The sequence below is a fragment of the Nycticebus coucang genome, chromosome 14 (genome assembly GCF_027406575.1).
Source record: "Nycticebus coucang isolate mNycCou1 chromosome 14, mNycCou1.pri, whole genome shotgun sequence".
Taxonomy (NCBI): Eukaryota; Metazoa; Chordata; class Mammalia; order Primates; family Lorisidae; genus Nycticebus; species Nycticebus coucang.
In genome coordinates, this window is record NC_069793.1 from 60,084,257 (window position 1) to 60,093,322 (window position 9,066).

Consider the following 9,066-nt stretch of genomic DNA (forward strand, 5'->3'; position numbering starts at 1 on the left):
ATATCAAATTACAGAAAGTTATTTAACTTAGATACAGATTTGGAAGAAATTATTATATTTAAATATTTAAGCCTGTGGGAATGGAGGAACTCAATTCAGAGATTGGGAAGTGAGGAGAAGCTGGAACCCAGGAATCAACAACATAATGATTTGGGAAGATGCTGGGATGGGGACTCCAGGAGGAACAACTGTAGAGTGCTGTGTCATGGAAACTGAGGGAGACTAATTTCAAAATTAACAGGTTAATTTATAGTATTCAGAAATGGCAAGAGATTAATAAAGAGAATCTCTTGAAATTGACAGTTCCAGTGTAAGTAATTGCACAGTAGAGTTCAAGTGTTTCTCCAAAAGGAGCATATGTTTAATCTTATCTCTAAGTAACAAGAGCCTGTCCTAATTCAGACATGGGGATATCTCACTTGTCAAAAAATTGCCAGAAAAATAGATTTTTCCCCCTTTTGTCTAACTTTATTTCCTTGTTTGCAGTTTAAGTCCGTTTATTCTTCTCATGAAGATGGTAGCCCAATCTGGATAATTTGATAACATTATCAGGTATGGAGAAATCATGACTTTGTTTCTCTTTCCCTCTTTCCTCTATAAGCCATGATTATGGCCCTTAGTAATTCCAGCTGGAGGCTGCTCCAGCCTTCTTTCTTCCTGGTAGGTATTCCAGGTTTAGAGGAAAGCCAGCACTGGATAGCATTACCTCTGCGTGTCCTTTACCTCCTTGCTCTAGTGGGCAATGTCACCATACTCTTCATTGTCTGGACTGAGCCATCCTTGCATCAACCTATATACCTCTTCCTGGCCATGTCAGCTGCCATCAACCTGGTTCTGGCTTCTTTCACTGCACCCAAAGCCTTTGCAGTGCTGCTGTTTCATGCCCATGAGATTGGGTTCACTGTCTGCCTCGTCCAGATGTTCTTCCTCCATGCGTTCTCCTCCATGGAGTCAGGGATACTTGTTGCTATGGCCCTGGATAGCTATGTTGCCATTTGTCATCCTCTGCACTATTCCAGCATCCTGCATCCAGGTATTGTCAGGCGCATAGGAGTGGTAGTGCTTCTGCGGGAATTATTCCTCCTCATCCCCTTCCCCATCCTTTTGTAGAGACTTATCTTTTGTAAAGCCAATGTTATAGGGAATTCCTATTGTGAACATATGGCTGTAGTGAAACTAGCCTGCTGAGAAACCACAGTGAACCGAGCCTATGGGCTGGCTGTGGCACTGCTCGTGGTTGGGTTAGACATCCTGGCCATTGGCATTTCCTATGCCTACATCCTACAGGCAGTGCTGATGGTACCAGGTGGTGAGGCCCGAATTAAGGCCTTTAGCACATGTGGATCCCATGTTTGTGTCATCCTGATTTTTTATGTCCCTGGAATGTTCTCCTTCCTGACTCACTGCCTTGGCCACCACGTACCCCATCACATCCATGTTCTTCTGGCCACACTCTATCTCCTTGTACCTCCTGTGCTTAATCCTCTTGTCTACAGGGTGAAGACTCAAGAGATCCGCCAGCGAGTAATTGGGATGTTCTACAGAAAAGGAATGATGTGAACACACCCTTATTATTTTCCTCAGAGGCTCTTGCCAGCCACACAGCTGGTATCCCATGGCTGGTTTAGATTACATAGATGGAGGCCATTTAACAATTTCTTCTAGTGTTAATAGTCCCAGGGCAGAGACCATCCACAGGTACTTGGCCCCATATCTCACGGGATGTGCCTGGACAGCTGGATTTGTGAATATTTTAGTCATTCTTCTTTTGCTCCTGACTCCAACACTTCCCCATTCCTTATGTCAGAGGAACTTGGAGATAGGAGAAATAGATGACAGCTCTGGATACATCATCATTCCTCCTTCACCCAACGATGGACCATCCAATATCATCTGGAATGGGAAAGGAAAGTCCCAACTTTTGCCTGGTTTTAGGTTGGAGTATCTTCAAAACCTCTAAGTTAATTTTGTGAGCTACAGGTAACTGGGTTCCTGTGTACCATTAAGTTTCTTCAAAGAAACTAAGAAGGTTATAGTATGGGATATGGGGATTAACCTATTTATTTAAAACAAACATACGTAGTGCAAATTCTAGGAAGAATAAACTATGATCTGTTTTTTCAGGGAAGAAATACCTATGTGTATAGCACTTATTTTAAGAAAAGTCTGCTTGTATTTTTATTTATTTGTTTGTTTATTTACTTATTTATTTATTTAGACAGTTTCACTTTGTTGCCCTCAGTAGAATGCTGTGGCATCATATCTCACAGCAACCTCAAACTCTTGGGCTCAAGTGATCTTCTTGCCTCAGCCTCCCTAGTAGCTGGGACTACAGGCACCCACCACAAAGCCTAGCTCAGACTGTCTTGAAATCCTGAGCTCAGGCAATCCAGCCACCTTAGCCTCCCAGAGTGCTAGAATTATAGGCGTGAACCACTGTGCCCAGCCTGCTTGTATTTTTAAATTTATTTATATTTTTGCTTAGGGTAGGAGGAAATAAGACCAAATTAACCAAACAAAAGTAAACATGTAATTATTAGTGTCTAAAAACCACAGAATGTGTGATTATCTGGTGTTGATAAATGTAGTGTTAGTAAATGTAGAAGTAGTTATGCCACTTACAAATGAGTTTCTTTTTCTGAAAAAGTGCATATGAAGGGACAGCAATTAGATCTTGCATTTCTCCTAATAGGTAGTGGTTAAAAACTTGTAAGAAGACTGTCACAATTGATGTATTGCATCCTGCTTGTTGGATGTTGACATAAGATCTGGCTTACCTCTTTTATGTTCTTAAAAAGCAATCCATTTTGTTCGTTCTTGGAAGAAGTGAAGTCATTGCTACCATGAGGTAAGATGCTCAGGTGATGAGATTATCCAATGTGGGGATTCATATTGGTTGAAGGATTGCAGCGAATAGTTTGCCTTTCTCTTTTCTCCTTTCTTTGTAAATTTACCCATAATAAATAGTTTTCTGTGCAATAGACTATTATGTCTTTAAATTGGCTGGTACAATAGGGAGGGGTGGTGTGAGTTGTCACAGTCAGAATGACACGTCAACTTGGTTCTAGGTCTAGGACTCAAAATTTGGCACATTGCCCCGGGGACGTCCAGGCTATGTCACATCACATCTACTGGAATAAACTTCTTTGACCTTAGGGGTACTTGCATTTGGTAGAAATGGTACATCATCTGTTGATGCTTGCAATGTGGATATGATGGTGGAATCTGAAGCAGCTTTCCTGAGCAAAAGATGCAGAGGTGGTAATTTATAGATCTCAGAGCAATAAGGTGGAAGAACCTGTGTTCCTGCCACTGGGTCACCAAGTCTATCTTGAACCTGAGCCAGAAATAGAGTTGTATCTGGATTAATGCACCATATCTCTGCAACTTTTGTTGTTTGTAGGCTAACCATAGCCTAAAAATTATGTTTCCTATTATAGATCTTCAAAGTGGGTTATGTATAATTCTGCCTGAAGTATATCTTTTAGAATTTCCTTTTATAAAAGTTCACAGTTTTTGTTTGTGTAATATCTTTTTTTAACTTTTGTTTGAATATATTATCAGAAAATTGTTTTATGTTATTTTGTTATCATATTTTATTTTATATTGCACCTGTAGTCTACTCCTATTTTATTCCTGTCATTGTTTATCTGTGCCTTCTCTGTTTTCCTTGATCTCCTATGCTAACATTTATCAATATTATGAAAATATTCCAATAATTTACACTGCCCACTTATTCATCTAAATGTTAGTATTAGCCATTTGCATTAGCCTTTTCTTACCTTTCACAGCGACTTATATTCTGTTACTTCTGTGGAATCCTCAAGATACATTAAAAAGGACATTTATAAAATATTTTTGTGTATTTTATAAGAATTTCTTTTCTGCATACAATCTTTTTCTCTGAGGTTTTTCTTCCTGTTTAGCCCGATCTTTCTTTTACGTGATAAGGGTCCTTCTCAAATATTTGTAGATTCTTAAATGAGTGGGTAGTAAACATGAGTTTTTTCAGAGGCTGTAAGTAACTGCCTTTGTGCCCTAATTATAGGACTCTGTAGGTCATTGTGCAGCGATTTCCTAACAGAAAGAATTCTCTTTAGGCTGTCAAGAGGAAAATGAAACATGAGCAATCCCTCATCATTTCCTGAACTAGAGTAGCTTTTGTACCTGGAACTAGAGATGATTCTCTATATTTTGCTGATCATTGGAGCTGTTTTTCCATGCTTGCCCTCCATGTCTAATTTGAAGAACCAAAGTTACCTGGGAATTGCCTCTGTTTCTATTTGGTCTTACTGCATTTATAGGGTTTAGTGAGACAAAGGCATGTCTTCACTTTATAAAGAACTAAAATCCTTATCACCTTGCGTGCACAGCTTACTAAACCAATCCATGTGCTTTGGCAATACAAGAGTCATTATCTCATCAATTCACTAATTCATTGCTTTCAATTTAGTTATTATTTCTATTGATTTTGAGCTTGGAATATTTCCTGGTTCTCTTAAGTAGAACATGTTCCCATCGCCACATAAAACTTTAACTTTTCCAATCCTTTCCCAAGAAATAATCCTTACCTGGACCTGGTGGGCAGGCTTCTGCATTCTAGTATTTTTTTTTAAATAAATCTAATCAATATGATTTATAAATTCCAGAAATTTCTCAAAGAATCAGATCAATCCTTGTGCAATTCCCTATAAGCAGACAGTTTGAAGCATGTTTTGTACTTTTAAAACACGATAACCCCATCCATTGCATCCATTGCTTGCAGCATTGTCTATTCAGTTGTATTAGTGACCCTTCTTCCCAAACAGAAAAGAGCAGGGGAGATGAGAGAGAAGTAGTCACTTCCATATTTTTTTATTGTGAGAGGAAGAACAGCCTTCCTCTGTGGAAGGGAAGGTGAAGGACATGTGGTTCTCTTCCCTAATGGGAAATATGGGAGCTCCTTTCTCATCCTTGGGGTAAGGGAACTGAGGACTGTTGATAAAGTCACATGGAGAGTTGGAAAGCCACAAGGAGGGTGGAAAGACATTTTTTTTTTTGTTCTGGGTGATAAATTATATTTTAATACATTTCAAAGGAATAAAATTTAATGGAGTATACTCATATGAACACAGAATTAAATTGGAAAACAATAATAACAATTTAGGGTGGTAGAAATGCCCTCAATAGGTGGAACCTAAACAAGACACGTGTAAAGAACCCATAGATGAACTAAGACATTATAGGGAAAGTTAGAAAATGTTTCAAACTTATTGACAATAACATATAGCAAAAGTTGTGGAACGTGGTTAAAGAGAAAATAGAGGAAAGTTTACCTTTACATGCTTAAATTATAAAAGAATAAAGAACTTTGAGCTTTATTTAACTTTGTGTGTTTTTACACTGGTGGGTATCTATTGTGTTACTTCACATACGCTGCATTTATGACTTCTAGTTACCTATGTTGACGAATTTAGAAAAAGAACATTGAATTAAATCCAAGGTAAACAAGAATAGGTAATTAATGAAGGCAAGAGCACAATTAATACAATAGGAAACAAACAGGAGAGAAAATAAATAAATATAAATGTACTCAACTCTGAGGACTGTTGATAAAGTCACAGAGAGAGTTGGAAAGCCACCAGGAGGGTGGAAGGACATTTTTTTGTTGTTCTTGTTTTGTTTTTTTTTATTGTTTTCCAGTTTAATTCTATGTTTGTATGAGTATACTCTTAAAAGAATATTTTTTTAAGATCAAAAAAATTAATACAGCTCCAGTAAGACCTAACAAGGAAAAATCCCAAAACACAAAGAATTAAAATGCTGATGAATCAAACACATCATGAAAAGAGAACTCTGGAAGTCTGAGGTGGATGTATTGCTTGCGCTCAGGAGATCAAGACCAGCTTGAGCAAGAGTAAGATCCCATCTCTAAAAAGAAAATAAAAATAAAAATAAAATATCCAGGTGTTGTGGTGGGTACCTATAGTCCCAGTTACTTGGAGGCTGAGGAAAGAGAATCACTGGAGCCCAAGAGTTTGAGGTTGCTCTCTGCTATGATGCCAAGTTTTTTCATTGTCACTCTACTGACAATGAAAAAACACATGAAAAAATGCTCACCATCCTTAATCATCAGAGAAATGCAAATTCAAACTACTTTAAGATATCCACTAACTCCAGTAAGAATAGCTCATACCACAAGATCCCAAAGCTGCAGATGTTGGCATGGCTGCAGACAGAGGGGTACATTTATGCGCTGTTGGTGATATAGCAAACTAGTACAGTCTTTTTGGAAAGAATTATGGAGGATCTTCAAAAAACTAAAAGTAGACCTTCCATTCGATCCTGCAATCCCATTACTAGATATCTACTGAAAAGAAAAATAAAATTATTTTACCATAAGGACATTTGCACTCAAATGTTTATAGCAGTTCAACTCACAAGAGCAAAGATGTGGAAAAACTCAAGTGACCATCAACTCATGAATGTATTAATAAACTGTGGTGTATATATACCACAAAGTATTATTTAGCCATAAAAAATGGAGACTTTAAATCTTTTGTATATATGTGGAAGAATTTGGAGAACATACCTCAAGAATGGAAAATCAATCATCCCATGTACTCAATACTAAGTTGCAACTGGTGAATTAACAACTACAGGCCTACATAAGAGAAAAACACAATTAAATTCAAGAACAGGAAGGGAAGGGGGTTGGGTGAGTTTCCATATACCATATACCATATACCTTTTAGGTATAAAGAATGGTATATGGGACTCTTCTTGGCTGAAGGATTCAACTATAACTCGGACTTTACCTTACAAAATGCACACAATGTAACCTAATTGTATGTACCCTCATATTAATCTGAAATAAAATTAAAAGAAGATATTCCTGCCAGTGAAAAAGGTTGAAATACCTGTAAAGTAGCTGTAAAAACAGTAAGATAAAATTATTTGTAATTTCAGAAAGTTTGTAAGATAAAAATGCCTGAAGGCAAACGCAAAAAGATTAGTCTATAAAGTTATAAAAAGTTAGCAATAAATTAGATCAAGAGAACAGAGGGAGAGTTGTGATGGGAATAAACAGAGATATTAGTGAACGCTTTCAGAATAGGCTTTCTGAGAAAAATGTTGAAAGAAAACAATAAATAATCCTTATAAAAATTAGAATTATTCAGTGCTTAACTATCAGTTATGAAAAAGAAGTTTTGGGAGGCGCCTGTGACTCAAAGGAGTAGGGCACCGGCCCCATATACTGGAGGTGGTGGGTTCAAACCCGGCCCTGGCCAAAAACTGCAAAAAAAAAAAAAAAAGAAGAAAAAGAAGTTTCAAACAATTCAGAGTCACATATCAAGGAAAAGCCAGAGGTAAAATGAAAATATGGCACCTCAGACCTCGGATATCAGTGACACTTTGAGGTTGTATTAATATGGACATGGATAGAAGGCCTGTTAGGTTTTACTACCACTAAACCAGATGCATTCTATATAAAAATAAATTATTAGATTAAGATAGTTTAATACTTCTTGGAAAAAGATGGCAAATACCATAAAGAAAAATTGAAGATACATTCTTATTTGAACAAATACATTTAAATTAAAATAAATGAAATGATGAAGGAATTACTACTCTAGATCATGCTAGATATTAAAAGAATAATAAAAGAAATGTTATAAATAATTATAGCCAATAAAAACAATTTACTTATGATATTTTAGTACATAGAAAGTTATATTTAATTTTAGCCACCAAGCATCATAAGTGCGTTGTGACTTGAAATTTTCGAGGGATAATCTTCCTTCCCTCCTTTCCTCTCCCTATCTCGCCTTCCTTTGCTTTCAATTTCCTTTCATTTCCCTTTTTCTCTTACCTCCCTCTCTGCCTTCTCCTCATTCTCTTTTTTTCCTAGAGCCAAGCCCAATACAGTAGGTATCCCTACCATCTTCCTTTACTGGAAAATATATGGGCTTTGTACTTTAGCTCCAGCAAAGATGATCTGGAAAACCCAGTCTGGACTTTCTTTTTATTCTAATACCAGCATAACGGGGAAACTATACAAACAGTAGAATAAGTAGGCATTAGAGGCTAAGCTTTAGATTTTTGTTTGGTTGTAACTTTGACAAAAGTTTGAGGAATGTGTGAGAAGTTTCTACTACAAAGAAAACCTGAAGACACAAAGGAATTAACATGAGTTATATAAAAATAATGCAATTCATGACAGCTAACACCTATATAGTGCTTAGTAGGAGCTCATCACAACACTTTTCTAAGTGCTGTCTATGTACTGAAACATTTAATTTTCATGAGCACCCTTTGAGATAGGTCACTATTATTAATTCCAGGTTAAATAAGGAAAATGAGACCCAGAAAGGTAAAGTGATTGTCCAAAGTAACACAGCTAGTAGGTGATGGTGCTGAGATTTTAACTCATGCAGCCTACACTATAGTCTTTCTTACCACAGCATCTTGCCCTCCACCTGGTTGCCATCCTATTCACACTGGTGGTAGGTGTTAATGTGTGTTAATTGAGATGCCCTGGTATGCTAAATTTTAATAATGTTCCATTTCACCCTGGAAGTATGACTTCCATGTGATCATTAAGTATGTGAGTAACCAATCCTTGCATTCCATGTTGAGGGTCTGTTGTTTGGTCTCCTTCTGGTGCCAGTTACTGTATCATTTATGAAAGTGAGAGAAGAAGAAGAAGATTTGACTCAAAAGAGTTTAGAAAGTGACTATTTATAGAGGCATTGACAGGCACATGGGAGCTAACAAGAAGCACCTGGCAGGCAGCTAGCAATGGCAGAAAATCACTACCCCTTCCCTCATCTGGCCTGATGGCAAGGAGAGGCAGCCCCACTCCTCAAACCTAGTGGGCACTGCAGCTGGGGAAGAGGTGCTTCCCAGGAGGATCTCTGGTTACAGAGAAACCCAGCCACTGACAGGACTGCATGAAACCTAAAGGTGGGGATCAGAAAAGTACCCCACTCTATCTTGCCATCTTTTCATCTTCAGGTGGCTCCTATTGTGTGAACTGGAAGTCAGAGAGTCATGTCAGAAAGCTCTGACGTGTAAAGTCAGATG

The 9,066-nt window shown here is 37.6% G+C and overlaps 1 pseudogene; it reads left to right on the top strand.

Moving 5' to 3' along the window:
* Positions 1 to 603: 603 nt before the first annotated feature.
* On the top strand, positions 604 to 1,560 carry LOC128564423 (olfactory receptor 52L1-like; annotated as a pseudogene).
* The last annotated feature ends 7,506 nt before the right edge of the window (positions 1,561 to 9,066 follow it).